This window comes from Rhinolophus sinicus, chromosome 5 (assembly GCF_057876585.1).
Source record: "Rhinolophus sinicus isolate RSI-liver-muscle chromosome 5, RSI-T2T, whole genome shotgun sequence".
In the NCBI taxonomy this organism is placed as follows: domain Eukaryota; kingdom Metazoa; phylum Chordata; class Mammalia; order Chiroptera; family Rhinolophidae; genus Rhinolophus; species Rhinolophus sinicus.
In genome coordinates, this window is record NC_142505.1 from 21,614,158 (window position 1) to 21,631,388 (window position 17,231).

At 34.8% G+C, this 17,231-nt stretch overlaps 1 protein-coding gene across 16 annotated transcripts in view; it reads left to right on the forward strand.

Moving 5' to 3' along the window:
* Window positions 1-17,231, forward strand: part of SLC4A7 (solute carrier family 4 member 7) — a 99,770-nt gene that overhangs the window by 9,895 nt on the left and 72,644 nt on the right. The gene's annotated exons all lie outside the window — the stretch shown is intronic.

Consider the following 17,231-nt stretch of genomic DNA (forward strand, 5'->3'; position numbering starts at 1 on the left):
TACCATTAAGAAAAAGACCCTACTTTGCTTGCTATAACTGCTAGTAGAAGAGAATATTTCTTGCCTTGGTTCTACTGAGGCAGGATAATGGGTAAATACAGTTTAGATTGATTTCAGAGTAAAAGAACATAACATTTTTTTTTTTTTTAACCTGAGAGCATATTAGGCCAAGTGGGTATTAAGCACCATGAAAGTGAACATTTTATGATTCTTATGATATTTTCACAAGTTTTAAATGCATTTAAATTTATTGATAAAAAATAGTGGGTATTTTACTTATGTATGAATACTTGCGTAATATTTGCTTTATGAAATCTTTTGACTTGACTTTTACTGTTTATGATTATAAAAGGACCAATGGCAAGAAAAGGAATTTCAAACCCCAGATACTATGCCAGCTGTTATGTCGATTGGTTTGAAATTGCGCTATTTGTATTAATTCTTTAGAATTGTTACTTACATAATAGAATTTTTTTTTCTGTCCATTGCCATTTAATTTTATGGTTTTGAGGGTCATAGACCCTCTTCCTTCCTGAGCTCTGCCTCCCTGTTTGTCCAGGTGCTATATATAACTACCCGGTGCTCTGACTCAGTAGAGTCCTTTCAGTAATACTCTGTATTTATTTTTGTTTTGCTTATAATTGTTCCCAAATGACCCAATATGTTCAGGAAGAACTTCCTTATCCATTTTTGCACATGCCATTAGCAGTATCATCAGGATACGGTTCTCTTATGAGCCTGTTTATATCTGGGCAAGTTGGTCTCCTTTTTTTAGGAATAAGGGGTTCATTCAGACTGTATTGGCCTTTACTTGGTCTCTCATTTTATTGTATTGAACTGTTTTGTTCAGTAATAGGAAATTCACTAAATAACCAGAAATACAAAACATCATTTTCAAAACAAGATAAAATTTGGAGGTAAGTCCCTGGTGTAACAAGTACATGTTTGTGTTTGACACACCTCAGTTCCCTAGCCCTAATCTGCCACCAGGTGGCCTTGGGCAACTAACATCTTTGAATTTCTTTTCTCATCTATAAAATTGAAATTATAATACTTGTAGGGCTTTTTCAGGATCAGGGAAAAACATATACTGTATCAAATGCTAAATGTACCCTTGGAAACTTGTTATCAATAGCCATCCTGTGTTCTTATGTAACAAAATTCTAAAAGAGTGTACATATTCATTGAAGAACTAGCAAATAGAAAGTCTCGAGAGTCCTTAAATACTGGCCTTGAGGTATTGTGGATAGCTCTCTGGGGAGGGGTTAGGTATTAGGAAAAACTCGGTCTTCCTCCCGTGTTTCTCCTTTAACACTACTACCACACTCACAACACTTCTGACACTAGCTGTGTGGGTTTCTCACCCCACATCAAGCAGTTCTGTGAACCAGCTGGGTGTCCTACACAATTCAACTCAATTCTCATACTATCTACCTGGAGATGCCGTGTTTCCCTGAAAATAAGACCTAACTGGAAAATAAACCCTAGCATGATTTTTCAGGATGACATCCCCTGAACATAAGCCCTAATGCATCTTTTGGGGCAAAAATTAATATATAAGACCTGGTCTTATTTTGGGGGAAACACAGTAGTAGTAGATCCAGTGGGTTAAGGGGTCAGTCTCATAAAGCTGCCCCTCTTCAGGTGCCAATTGCAAGTCCAGGTTGTCACCTGTGCTTCTGACCAATTAGCTGTAAATCAGAGACTCCTAACATCCCCTTCTCGGACTCTATTAATTTGCTAGAGTGGCTCACAGAACTCAGGAAAACAGTTTACTTACTGTTTGCCAGTTTATTCTAAAAGGATATGATAAAGGATACAGATGAACATGCAGATGGAAGAGATGCAGAGGGGCAAGGTACCATATTTTACCATGTACAATATGCACCCACATTTTGGCCCAAACTTTCAGGGGAAAAAATATTTCATTTTAATTTTTTAATTCAAATTTTCATTCGTTTACATTTAGGTACTTTTTTTTTGTATTATAAAGGATTTTAACATTTTTTAACGTGTTATGGTACAAGAATTTTATGTAACAAATAATTACAAAACATAAGAACAGATACAAGATAAAATAAATTTTATGTACCTGTAACAAATTTACGATATTTACTCGCTATAGAAGGCCAAGAACTTTTTCATTGTTGCAAGTTCGTGGTAAGTTCAACAAAACTGATTATCGTATTCCAAGGTATTATTTTGCATGCGGATATTGTTGATTTCTAGAGTTACACTTTTAACTCATAAGCATAAATGAAAGAATTAAAAACATTTATATAGATTCGGAATTAGTACTACCCATGTATAATGCACATCCTTATTTTTCCAGATTATACAGATTTGGGCAAAAAAGTGCACATTATACATGGCAAAATATGGTATGTGGGAATGGGCCTGGAACTTCCATGCCTTCAACCAAGCAGGCCACTCTCATAGCACCTCCACGTGTGCAGTCACCCAGAAGAACTCAGAACCTTGTATTTTCAGGATTTTTATGGAGGCTCATCAGTAGGCATGAGAATCATTAACTCCATTTCCAGCCCTTCTCCCCTCTCTGGACAAGGAAAGATGGGGTTGAAAATTCCTAGTTTCTGATTAATCATGGCTTGGTCTTTCTGGTGACCAGCCCATCCAGGAGCCCACCCACATTAGAACAAAAATACTGCTGCAAGGGATTTAGGAGCTCTGTGCCAGGAACCAGGGGCAGAAACCCATATATATATGTATTCTTTTTTACTGTCACCGCACAGGTTAGATAGTGGTTTATTGCCTTAGCATCACATTTCAAAGAATATATTTTGATAGAATATTTAGAAGTTTAAAGCATAATATTTTCATTTAATTTTAACCATTTGACAGAACATTTAAAAAGTGATGTATGTCCTTTAAAAAACGGAGTACTAATCGCTGACTAAGCTTTAGATTATTGTGGGTGTTCTTAATCTTACCTCATTTTAATTATTTTCTTTTGTCATTGAATTTCTTATCTGTAATAGATAAGAAATGAAATTGCATAGTTATTAAGTGAGGATCAGGGAGGTATCTTCTGTTTTGTCTCTGTCATACAAATTTTACTTCCTAAGACGGTCTTCTGGTTCTTGGCTTGTAGAGAGCTGCGATTACTAGATAGCTTAATTCTTTTTTGATGAGATCTTACTGTATCTTTTTGTTACTGTTAGCCTTTCAGAATTTAGTCTGCGGAGTATTGCAACCCAGAAGAGTATTCTACTTGGAAGGATAGGTAAAAGATAGTTCCTAGTTGTTATTCTGCTGAGGCCTGATGATAAGAATTGTATTATAAAGAGTTCATTAATTTCACCTTACATTTAATTGTCATTTATGTTATTTTTTTCCCTGTAATCTGAAATAAGAATTACCGTGTATTTTATTGGATAAAGTGAGTCTTTTGAATTTTGTTTTGCACAGACATATATCCATATATCCATATATATGCACACAGGCCCCCACTCATTTTATATATGTGAGTATATACTCATATTTATTTGAATCATTGCATCATTAAACAACTTAGAGATATTTAGGAATTTTCAGATTACCTATGTAGCATTGAATTTAATGGGTTATAATAGCCAAGCTGCCGTTCTATTTTCTAAACATGATTTCTCAAAAAGGTCATTAATTTTAAGATAATGCAGTTCGTTTTAAGGAGGACATATATGGACTTATATTAAGTTGACTGCATTTTTTTTGAGATGTTTTCTTACCTCTGTTTTTCAAGCTATTTCAACTCTTTTTAAAAAAAATTTTGATAGAAATAAGATATAAATAAAAGTAATTTTATTGATTAGAAATTAAAACAGTATGTTAATATAATGATCTTATAGCAAAGTATGGACCCCCCAGAATTAGAATTTATATTGAAGTGTGACGGGGAGAGGTGAGAGATAAGATCATAAAGGAGAGGAAGGAAAGGATTTTCAGGTTAAATTTTGTTTTCACATCACAGTTGAAAAATGCCAATTGCATGTTTTACATAATTGCAATTAGACTCAATTTTTAGATGTTAACTTATTTTGCTACCATCACCTAATTACATTGATTTAGCAATAAGTGGGTTTACATTTAAAAGGTTAAATGATGAATATTGAGTGGATTAGCCACAGGGTATTATTTTATGCTTATAGTGTCAGTGCTTTCTCAGTTATGGTTGTGACCTTCAAATAGTTAGGGACAGTTTGAGATTATAGTTTGGTGGCTGTGAATTTTAGATCATTGGGGATTGCTGTATCTCCCTGCCTCTGCAATAGGCCGGGGTATCTGTTTGGAAAAGTACATCATGTTCATTGAGAAAATTTTTATAGAAAGCCAAAATGATATTTCAGCTTTATTTTCAAAGCTGCCTCAAGAAAAATGGCACATGCATTATCATAAATGAGCATCAGTTGGCTAATTTTGGTTGGGCCTGTTGGGTAGGGGTTGTTGACTGTTTAATGCCTTAAATCACAATCGAGTCACAGCTCTTGCTTTAGTTTGTTTGAAAAAATAGTTTATAGAGTGCAGGTCTAGGGCTTTAAATCAGAACTTTTATTCATGGTGTCGATTGGGGATTAAAGTTTTAACGTTGCTCTTTCCCCCCTTGGTCCTCCATTACTCAAAGTAGCTACGGAGTAAAACCCTGACTAGTAGCGTCTGCTTGTTCAGCTTTTAAAGTAGTTATTGTTAAATAGAGTTGAGGAAGGGTTATCCCAAATATTCATGCTCTGAATCTTCTCACTGTTTTCCAAACTACAGGTTGTGACTCATTAGTGATTAACCTACAATGAGAAAGACGTTGTTTGACCCAGAAGTACCTGAAATATTGCAATATTTTTAATGAGATGATCATTTGAAAACTACTTATATGGAAAACTACAGAGAAAGTGTTACCTTTCGTACTGTAGCAACTGAATCAGCACTCTATTACTGTACATTAATTGCTTTGAGATTTTATAAGAAGCAGGATGAGAAGCATGGAATGCTTAATGACATTGAACTGTAATTCTTGTTTTATGTGTATGTAGTAGATACATAGAGTGCTTGACAGAAGATAAGTATTATGTAGAATAATCCTAGAGACAGGTTTTTTTTTTTTTTTTAGAGATATCTGAAAGAGATTCCATTTGGTTCAGTAGTTTTTTGATGTGGAAAGCAATGAGTGATTCTATTTGGTAAGCTATAATTTAAAACTCAATATATTAGCAGATTAAGTATCTGAAAGTGAAAAAAGCGGAGTATGTCCCTATATGATTCCATTTTTCTTTTTGAGTATTTAATGGAAGGAAATTTAATATTAAAATTAATATTGAATATTGAAATGATCAAAGGTTATTATTGACTGTCTCTTGGAGGTGGAATTTAAAAGTAAATAGATTATTATATTTAGTTTTCAAAATTTTCCCAAAAGAGCATACATTATTTTCGTAATAAAAATATTTTTAAGTATCTGAAGCTATTATAGCCATTTCCAACACAGATCAGTAGAATGAGTATCTCTGAGAGTTAAATTATTTTTCAGGGATTGAACAAAATGGTCATTTTCTTTTTCCTGAGACTGTCAACTGGATCAACATCTTAGCACCTTAGCAGTGGCTTTAATTATTGCCCTTTGTGTTCAGTTTTTAGCTGTGAAGATTGTTGTAGTGAAAATTACGTACATATGATTGAGGTTTAGGCTCTTGATGAGTGTAAGTGTATTTAGGTGTGGCTATCATTTTACCAGAATATGGCCTACATCTTTCTAAAAGTGAAAAGGTGGTGGTGGTCCTTGTTGGTTTTTAGCCACTTCTCTCCCTTTCTCTGCTGAGAGAACTGATTAAAAGAACATTTTTGTTACTTTAGTATATGTCTCGAACAGGTGAATTCCTGCTCTTTTGAAGCTTATGCTACGTAGCTGTATCACCCTGTATCTTTCTTCTGGTTACCTACTAATTTTCACTGCACATCATACATTGAAAAAGTTGACACCTGATTCACAGTCTTCCTAAAGGTCTCTTCTGATAAGGTCTGATATCATTTTAGGTTGAGAGTGCAAAATGGGGTGACCTTTTCAGTTTGTTGATTTTTCTCAACTACCAGGACACGTATTTCCATTCTGTAATGCTCATGGCCTTATTTCCTGGAGCTCCTCTATATGTGAATTCTTAAATGTAAATATTCACGTCTGACTATAATCTCCTTTTGTTTTTTCCTTAGCTCTCTTGTTCTACTCCATAATTTTCATTCTTTGAGGCGCTCTAGTCTCTTATCCCACTTTTTATTTTCTTGGTTCACTGCCTCCACTTCTCTATGCAGTTTACCTTCAGCCTCTCTGTTGAACAGCGGGAAAAATTAACTCACTTAGCCTTATAGATTGGTACCCCTGTGCATTGGTACCCCTGTGTTTCCCTCCGATTCTTCAAACATAGAAAATACTCTTTCTAAGTCTTGCTAATTATCTCCTCTTCTCTACAGTGGCCACACTGAACATTCTCTGCTCTCTTCAGACTGTATCCTCTCACCCTTGTATCCCAGCAAATGTTGCTACTTTCTTCATAGTCAGTAGAAGATACCAGAAGGGAGCTCCATCCATTGGTGTGTCTATTTGGGTGACTCAGCTGAAACTTGACATGTCGTAAGTAGATCTTAATCAAACCTTCTCTTCTTTCCTCATTTCTTATCTCAGTGAATGTGGCACCACTCTGGCTCACATTTGAAAATGTGAGCATTATCCAGGACTTTTCTTTCCCTCTACCCAAACACCAAATCCAGTGGATTCAGCATCCTTATCTCGAATCAATTGACTTGTCGCCATACTTCTTTGACCGCATAGCTCTTGCCTCTATTTTCTTTTGCCTGGAATAATGTAGTGCCTTTCTAGTTGGCTTCCAGTGTTACCAGAAACAAAAATATTATTTTGACTGTTAAAGAAAAAATTATTCAGTGACACTTACTAAAGAATGATAAAGCAGACTTTGTTTAAGGGAGGACATTCTGATGGGTGTAGAGACCACTACAGTTGGGGAGAGATTGGACTCAGCTCGGACTCTTAACAAGGACAAGTGGGCATTTATATTCAAGGAGCAGGGTGGGGGTGGGGGTGGGGGTGAGTGGGTGGAAAGTTACTAAGAGGAAACAACAGGTATGGGAGATTCTTATTAGACCAACTCAGCAGAATTGCTGAAGGCAGGACAGACAGGGTGATAAAATATCTAGGCTAGGTCAGATAGCAAGGGTTAGGGATTTTCCTTCAACTGACTTAACAGCATTCTTGCTCAAACTGGATTCTACGAGGACAGAGAGGCCTGCTCTGAGCCTCATTCAAGTTTGGTCAAAGGAGAGAGTCTTTGTCACCAGTTCCTGCATATAATTCTGTACAGTGTTGCCTCGCTAGCATGATCTTTGTGCCACTGGTTATAATCCCCATTGCTTTCAGGATGAGTCTAAAACTTATGTAGGCCCTGTAAGGTCTGGCTCATTTTCCCTTCTCCATCTTTTTCTGTCTCTACTGCTCATCTCTCTTATTCTGCATTTCAACCATAGTCAGCTGATTTTAGTTACTTGAACATTTTCTCATCTCTGGGTCTGGACATATTATACCTCTACTCCTAGCACAGTACCTGGCACATAGTAAGCCGTTGACAGATATCTGTTAGATGATTAAGTGAATAAAGTAACAAATGAAAGTGTCTTGTAGTAGAAGGAAAGGTATAAAAATCTTTGAAAAATATATGTAGATATCCAAATGATTCCGGTAGTGAAAAAAGACACTTAGGTTTTTTTATTCAATTGAAGAATTAGTTGATAATGCAAAGGCAACTTGGGTATTTAGGATAGTGCTTACTATATTTTTAGTAAAATGTAAATTTGTATATAATGAATGGAAATCGTTTGCATTGACGAAGCCTTTGATATAAAGGCTGGTGCTAAATCTCCTTAGATTCAGGTTTGAATGTTATTTCATGGTTACATTCTTGACTGCTTACTCGGTCTCCTAGGATTCATGAGGAAGTGACTTAAATGAGTATGAAACCATTATCACAGCTGAAAAGGCAAGTGACAGTAATCTTCCCTATGCTCAGACCAATTTCTTTTTTAACCTTTCAAATTAACAGTATTTTGAAAGCAAATAAAACCTATTTGTGACTTGCTTTGTACCTATTTAGCATGGAATATTGTATTTTGTTTTTATCACTAAGAAACATACAGAGTTAACATTCTGCATAAAGAAAATTATATCTTCAAGGAACTTGAAATGAATTGGGAAATCATTTCAATATGATTTTGAATACGAGCAGAATTAATTAAATTTCACCTAAGTATAAAATGTAAAATTAAGACGGTATGACCAATAGAAATGATCGTATGGTAGGGTGGTACTAATATCTAATATTTAATTCAGTGTTTATTTTGTGTTAGTGGGAACTTTTCTACGCTCATTGCATTCATTGTCTTGTTTAATTTTTACAACCTGTCAGTTGTAAGTACTGTTACTATCCTCATCTACAGATGAGAACACTGAGAGCCAGTGAGATTAAGTAACTTGCATATCTATCTGGTGTGTAGCAGAGCTAAGGTTTGAAGTCAGGCTATCTGACTCTAGAATCTGTACTCATTAAAACAATGTTTTATCTTCAGCCAAAATAAACTGGTTGACAAATTGCATTATATATGTATAGGTACAGTTTTCAGTAGTATCTAGTCTTAATTTTATGCTAATATAATTTGTGGAGATAATTTCTTGGATTAGATCATTAATTAGAAGCTGTTGCTCAAATATATGTCAATTATCTTAATCACTTAATAACATTTCATGCAGTGTTTCATTATTTAAACATGATTTGGTTTCTGAGTCCTTTTTTTCCCCTCACATCTTCCGACTTCCACCCACCCCACTCCGGTTCAAGCCGTTGCTTCTCAGTCTAGTTGTGTAGGACACAGCTCCCTGGCCCATGCTGGTGTTATGAGCCTTGTGCTCCTCCCGGCTGAGGCAGTTGGTCGCCGGTCGGCTGCTCACAGCAGCTCTCACCGGCTGCCAGCCACTCATGATGGCTGCCGGCCACTCATGCTGGCTGCTGGCCACTTGTGCTGGTCACCAGCCGCTCATGGCAGCTCACGGTAGCCCACGGCAGCACACAACAGCCTACGGCAGCCCACGGCAGCTCATGATGGCTGCCGGACTCTCACACTGGCCACTGGCCATTCCTGGCAGCACAGAGCAGCCCAGCTCCAGGGAGAGCTGTTGTTCACAGTCTTAGCAATAGAGGGCGCAGCTCACTGCCTCGTGGGAATCGAACTGGCGACCTTGGCAATAGGAGCACGGCGCTCTAACCACCTGAGCCACCGGCCGGTCCCTGAGTCCTATTTTATTTCTTTCATAGCCACCTATTTTAAGGTTGCTGTTTATTTTCCAAATGAGATAACTATTCCTACATCCACTTTATAGCTTTCAAAGATTTTATGTTATTTCTCATTTGCTGTGGTTTCTTCTATTCTCTTTGTCCTTGTCAGCTTATCCTTTAAAAAATTACTATCATGTTAGTGAATATTGGGAAAGAGAACAGATAAACTCAAACCCTAATTTTTGATCTATCATGTTCCTTGATGGACCTCCAAGTTGTTTTTCTTTGCTCCCCTGCCCCTCACTTTATGTAAGCATTAAAGTGAGTTACTATGGTAAGGAGACTTTATTTTTATTCACAATGAAAATGTGTCTCCCCTTAGAGAACAAATGCGGAAAATACTGGGAGAATGCGAAATAAAATGATCATAGTGTTTCTTTGAATTCAATTCAATTAGATACTAAAAGTACTTGCAGTTAGATTATGTGCTATTGAGCATGAAGGTAATTGCCTGATGGATTAATATTCATTCAAATTTAGGTAATTTGAAAGGTAAATATTATTTTGAATCTTTAGAAAGGAACTAGTATCAAAGTAAATGACGACAGCATTTGTTGTAATTGGTAAAGACCTGCCAGTTTACCTGCATAACAGTTAAATTTGGCAATATTTTAATCTTAAATTCTTGAACTTTCTATTTCCTAATTGACAACTTTTACTTCAGTAAGTAAAAACAAATAGAAGGAATTGCCTGAGTGCTCCAGGCAGGGTTCTTTTGGTTGCCCGGAATCACAAATATATTTAAACTCTCTGTAGTTAGAGAGATATAGATTAAGTCTATAGAGTTTTTGCTGGGATCCCGGAAAAGCTGCACGAAAGTTTCAGAAAGGGGAGCGAGAGCGTTAGAGAACAGCTCCCCCTGATCTTCATCTTTCCCATCTCGGACATACGGCTTCTCTGGCAGATACCACTTGAAATCATATTTTTTATCTGCATCAGCTTTAATTTCCCCTATTTTTTTTTAGCTGTCAAGCTGACAGTATCTAGTCTGGATCTTTTAAAGCAAGGTTAGGACTGAATTTTAATTTAGCAGATTAACCAAAAAACTGCATTGTGGTGAAACGCATTCAGGGACAGGATATAATGATTCTGTAGTGTGTTCAGTTAGTCTTGGATCACTTAATGTAGAGGTCTCTGCATTTCACAAGCCACTTTGAAATGTGAAGGTTTAGGCTTAAGGCCTGAGGACTTGTTTTATAATGTTTAAAAGTATGCATATATAAAAAGATTTCCATCCTGCCTTTATTTATCTAAAAGTGTTATATTAAAACTACAATAGGAATATTTTTATAGAGTAAAATTATCCCTATGCCATCGTTGAGGTTCATACACAGAAAACAGGTAGCTTTCAATAAAACTTTTAAATTCAAGTGCAAGATGCGGAGAATTCATTGCTAAGTGCAGCTTTTTTTATTTTTATTTTTTCAAACTTTTATTTCTTTAAGTGTGTTTTTCCAGGAACCAATCAACTCCAAGTCAAGTAGTTGTTTTAATCTAGTTGTGGAGGGCGCAGCTCACAGTGGCCCATGTGCGGATCGAACCAGCAACCTTGTTAAGAGCACCGCGCTCTAACCAACTGGGCTAACCAGCTGCCCCCTAAGTGCAGCTTTTATAAAGGGTCAAAGCTTTACTTTGTGTTTGCCTATGTGCATGTTCGTGCCAACATACTTTTGAGGAAGAACGTGATAGTTTTTTGGTTTCTTTTCTTTTACAGGATCTTAGAGTACAGGAAATCAGTAGTAGCTCCCAGTTATTTTACTATAGCAGTGGTTCTCTGGGGGGTTATGTGTTAGGGTGTGCTTTTGCCTCTTATGGGACACTTGGCAATTCCTGGAGATACTTTTGCTTGTCACAACTGAGGAGAGAGGATGTGTGTGCTACTGGCATCTAATAGGTAGAAGCCAGTTATGCTACTGAACATCTGCAGTGCAGAGGACGTCCCTTTGCAACAGGGAAGTGTCCAGCCCAAAATGTCAGCAGTGCCAAAAGTGAGAAGCTCTCTTCTGTAGAATCCAGGATCATAGAACAAACAGATAAAAAGGTTCAAAATAGAGAAGACTTAAGTTTTTGGAGTTAGAGAAATTACTCGCCACCAGTTTTGAATGCCTTAGAGGAAGTGAGAGAGAAGTTCACTTCCACGGAAAGCCTGAGTTTAAATATATCTGACTTGACTATATTAAACCATATTTCGACTTTGGTAAGTCAGACATGAACATCTACATTTAAGAATTCACATATAGAGGAGCTCCAGGAAATAAGGCCATGAGCATTACAGAATGGAAATAAGCGGCCTGGTAGTTGAGAAAAATCAACAAACTGAAAAGGTTTAACCAGTTTCTGGTTATGTTTTTAATTGTTACACCAATCAGATTATTTTTCAATTTCTTTGATAATTTTTTTTAGCTAACAGTAGCCCAAGATAAAACCTACAAGAATGAAAAATTTTTTGTAATATTTAGGAATAGTACAACTAAATTAATATTTTTCTCAATTCAAATGTAAATTGAACTGTATCTTTATCTCCAGTATTTAGAGTGGAGTATTATTAAGAAAAAGAGATGTGCTTTGTCGAGTACAGTCGTAACTTTTTGTAACTGGAAGGTTTCTGATAAAAAGGCAATTTTTACCCTATTGTGAACTGCATTTTATTTATGAACTGGATTCAACTATTTAATTCTCATGAAACTATAGCTGTACCTCAAAATATGCTTAAAAACAAAATTCCTAAAATGTTATGGGTACTTGAAACAACTTAAAAAAAAAAGAGACTGTAAATGTACTTCACTGTAACACATTGATTATTCAGTGGTGCATATAAAATGCCTATATGAAAAATATAGCTGTACTGTATCCTAAATATCCTGATATAAAAACGGAATATTTATTCAGTAGTTATTTACCCTCTTAATATTTGAGTTTTTCTGAATGAAATTAAATGTCCAGGTTTGTTAAAGCAGCTGTCAGGGAAACTTCAAACCCTGAATTTCTTTGCCTGGAACAGGCGTCTAGTTTGATTCCCTTCACCATAAGCACCCCGTAAGAGAAAAGTATTCCTCATGTCTAATGATAGCCACCAGATGGCGATCTTATATGTTGCTGAGACTAGTAATAAGTGGTGAAAACTGAATTGGTTGCCCCAATTAAACAACATGTACTCAGCAGTGATACTTAGCAGTGGTGAAAGGTGTGGATTGGCTGTGCTCCTCTCGAAAACATGTTTTAAAATGAGACAGATTTTCATTTGTATTTATGGGAGTTCTTCCTTTTTTTTTTTTCTTGGCTATTTGCTTCAATTTATCTGTGGAAACCAAATTAAAATAACATCTCCATATGTTTATTATAATATGGATGCTGATTTAGTGTTAAAGTTTTTGCTTTTATGCTAGTTATTTTATTAGCTCTTACTGATTTTCTAATAGATTTAAAGTATTTAAAAAGTATTAGGTGAACATTATTATAATTGAAATATTTATATTTAACTTAAAATTCCATAAATAAGGAGCAAATAAGATTGTATGTAGAGCAAATAAAGCTATATGTAGTTTAACTTAGGGGAAGGTATGTGGCCTATTGGAAAGAACATAAGTTTTGAAGTCAGACAGCCCTGGGTTGGAAAATGATCAGCTATGTTACTTTCAGAGTTCTTGTGAGAATTAAAAATGTTAATTGTAATTGAAAAACAAAAATAAAAACAAAAAATGGGATCATAAAAGGAAAAAAAAGACATAATAACCAAATGTAATACGAGATCCTGGATTGAACTCTGGGCCAGAGTAGTACTTAGTATATAATGGATATTCTTGACATAATTGGTGCAATTTATAAATAAAAATTGGCTTTGTTAAATTAACTCACTGTATTATATCTGATTTGATAACTGTGTTATGTTTATACAAGAAAATTTTATTACTCTCAGAAAATAAAAACTGAAGAATTTAGGGGTAAAGAAAAAAAAGTTTGTTAAGTGGCCTACTGAAAAGTGAAAGGTCCCTAGAGGCAAAGGGCATGATTTAAAATTCTTGCTTCTCCAAGTACAATCTACGGGACTTTGAGAAAATTACTTAATTTTTTAGAGCCTGAGTTTCTTTTTTATATTTGGGATGGTAATACCTACTCCTTGAATTGTTTAGGGTAGTAAATGAAAGAAGATGTGTAAAGCATATAGGAAGTTTTAATACATTATATCTATTATTAGTATTTTCTGATACCATAAAAGCTAGTAAATAACCACAGTATTTGTCTATGTATAATAAGAATAGAACTAACTTCCTTACCTATTGATATTAAAAGAGATTGTTCTTCCCATGCATACTTCTATTTCTTAAAGAGTTTAGGAAAATATAAGGGAAGTAATTTTAAATTAAAGAATTCAAAACATGTTTTCTCTTAATTAAGAAAATAATGCATCGCAGTGTACCTTCACCACTCCTTATTTTGGTCAAATAAAGAGAAACTTTTATGGGTCCTTTGCTTTATGTCAGCAGCTCCATCTACATTAGCAGTTGTACCCTGTATTATGTTCTTATACTGGAAAAGTGACTTCACATCTGTAAAGGGAACTTAACGTGGTTACTACTTTTGCTTTCTTAATCATTTTAAATCCTGTACAATTCTCCACCTAACTTAACTTAGCATTTGTAGATTCCCTCCACCCCCTTTGGCTGATTGAAATGCACAATTAAAATTCTAAACTTTTTAGTATTTCTTTTTCCTGAATTTAAGATAAAAAAAAAATTGTTTATGTGATTATATCATTGTCTGACTGTGAAGCTGAAAAAAAAAAGTTAGTTTCTTTTCACTGTGCCTACAAAGATATTTTTAGAAAATGGGAATGTATTGAGGAAAATTTTGAACCATCTTCTGACCTTGTAAAATGTGCTTTCAAAAATATTACTTGCTTTGTAATCAAAGTTGTACCTATTAAAACATGAATTGATCATAGTTTTAAGAATTGACTAAAATGATAATTTTTCACCGTTAGTGACTTCTTAACAATTATATTTAATCTTATATCTTACACTATATGTTGAACTAATACATTCTTAACATCTTTGAGAATCATGATTTTTGTTGAAACATACTCCTAGACCAACCTATATATCCTTCTACACTTTGTCTATATGTTCATGTAAACATACTCACAAATAATGTTTTATCCTTTGTAAAACATAAGAATGTGATCAGAAACATACAGCTCCACAACTTGCTTTTTCTTAAAAATGTGTTATCAATATCTAGTGAGAGGGATCTTGTACAAGGTTCTAATTCTTTATATCTTCATAATATTACTTGGTAATCAGGCATTCTGCTATTTATTTACTTTCAAGTTGTCTTCTGTTTTTGCCAGTTTGGATGAGAAACATGCTTGACCTTATCTTTATATTTTTGTGCTTTATTTCTATGGAATAGATACCCAAAGGTATATTGCTGCACAAAGGGCATTCTTAAAAATTTTTTAAATGCAGTCTCACTAGCTTACTCTCCAGAAAGTTTTGAGCAATTTATATTCCCACTAGGAAGTATGAGAATATCTGTGTCTTCCTATCTTTACCAGCTTTAGATGTTAATTAAAAAATTGTTTTAAATAAAGGGGGTGGGAGGAAGCCAGCAGGTAACAGATATGTCTATGGCCTTGATGGTGGTGATGGTTTCACAGGTGTGTATTTATCAACTCATTGAGTTTTACATATTAAATACGCATAGCTCTTTACATGTCAATCATACTTCAATAGATTGGTTTAAAAAATAAGTATTGCTATTAAATAAATAAAAATGAAATCTTTAAAGAGCTAACAAGATTAAATTTCCTGAGTTTATGTGTTAATACCTGTTTATTTTATCAAGAAAGTAGTACAATAGACTAAAATTTACCTTTCTATTTAATCTGTAAAACTTGATTTCTAAAGTTTTCTTTGAATATTGGCTTAGTAGTGCCCAGGAGAGTGTCACAACAGATGACATGTTGGAGCAATGCATCTTTTGTGTTTTGATGAAAAATAATATTTCGTTTTGCAGTTTGGGGAAATTAAAAATATGTATGCACCTAATTCTTTCTTTTCCCTCTGGAGCCTCACATAAGCTTTTCCTCTTTCCCTCCCTTCCTCCCACCTAAATCCCTATGCTCTGGGTTTTTATAATCCAGTGGGGGAGAGACATGCATGACCAGGAGTTTAAGCTCTTAAATACTCGTGGGAGGGCCAAAATTTTCTACCGGAGGTAAATTTCAAGAGGTCATTGTAGAAATTGCTTGTTGAACCTGATGGTTTGCAGATGTTCTTTGTTCTGAGCTTGATGTAGTGAGAATTTTTACAATCAGGGAATAACATACATCTTTTCTGTTTGTTTCTTCAGATTTATGTTCATTTGCCAAGTGTAAATCATAGAAAGTTTTGAAGATTTAAAAAATGTGATTAATTATATACTTTATTATAACTGTTGATGTCATTGGGGTTTCTGATTAGAGAAGTTTAATACACAGGAAACTTTAGTTGGATTTGAAGGCTACGGCATGTCTTTTGCTTGGTATCAACAGTCACATGTAGAGCAGTGGAAGATTAAAAGAAAGTGTTTTTTCTTTTTAATACATTATTTCAGTTTTAAATTTCTTATTTTGTTATTTATATGGTACACGTCATCAATGAATTCTATAGGATTAGCAGGTAGTAAGACCACTTTTGGGAGATAGCTATTTCTATAGAAAATATCGTTTATTTGCTTTGTTAAAATACAGACTTTGATGGTACCAGGAAGCATATTTGTGTATACAATGAATATATTTTTAGTTTAATTTCAGTTGCATTTTATGTGAATTTGTTACACAATTTTTTTCATTCATGTTCAGTTAAAATTTTGTTTTAATCAATCATAGTTGGATTTCTTTTTTGCTTAAATTCCTTTTATATTGTTGGAGTAGAGGAAAAGAATGGATTGAGGAAGACTGGGTTTGAATCCTAAGCTTATTGCTTACTAGCTGTGTGACTTTGGAGAAGTGATTTAACCTCTCTGAGCTTTAGAGTTGAGAGGATTAAATGAAATATTTGAAAGTTAAATGTGTTACATATGATCGTGTTTAGCATAGCGTTGGTACTTCTCTCTTTCTATACACATTAAAATGTTTGTTGAACAAACAACATTATAGAGAATATAAAAAGAATATAATTCACTCATAACTCTTTAATTCTACATTTTAAACCTATAGTTTTTTGCAGTAGTTCTTTCCATGGACCCCTGCCAGTCCCTGAGATCCTTTCAGGGGATCTGCAAGGTCAAAACTATTTTCATAGTAATTCTAAGACATACATTATTTGCCTTTTTCACTGTATTGAAATTTGTATTGATGGTGCAGAAGCAATGATGGGTGAAATCGCTGGTGCCTTACCACAAAACAAGGCAGAGGCACCAAACAGCACTAGTAGTCACTCCAAGTTTAAAAAACAAAACAAAACAAAAATTTTCATTTAAGAATGTTCTTGATGAAGTAGTAAAAACGATTTTGGTAAATCTGAACTTTAGAGTACACATTGCTTTAATATTCTGAATGACAAAATAGGAAGTGTGCACAAAAACATTTATACATACCGGAGTACAGTGGTGTCTGGAGAAAAAGCCAGGGTCCAATTGCTTGCATTGTGAGCTCAACTAGCTGCTGTTTTCATGAAACACCATTTTTGCTTGAAGAATAACTGGCAGACTAACTGGGGTTAGTCAGACTTTGCATTTGACAGTTATTTCCTCAGAAAGAAATGAAATGAGCCTGTCACTTGAAGAAAAACAACTGGTCGTATTTGTTACCAATAATGATAAGCCTTAGGTTATTTTTCCCAAACAATTAGAATTTTGGAAAACTTGTGT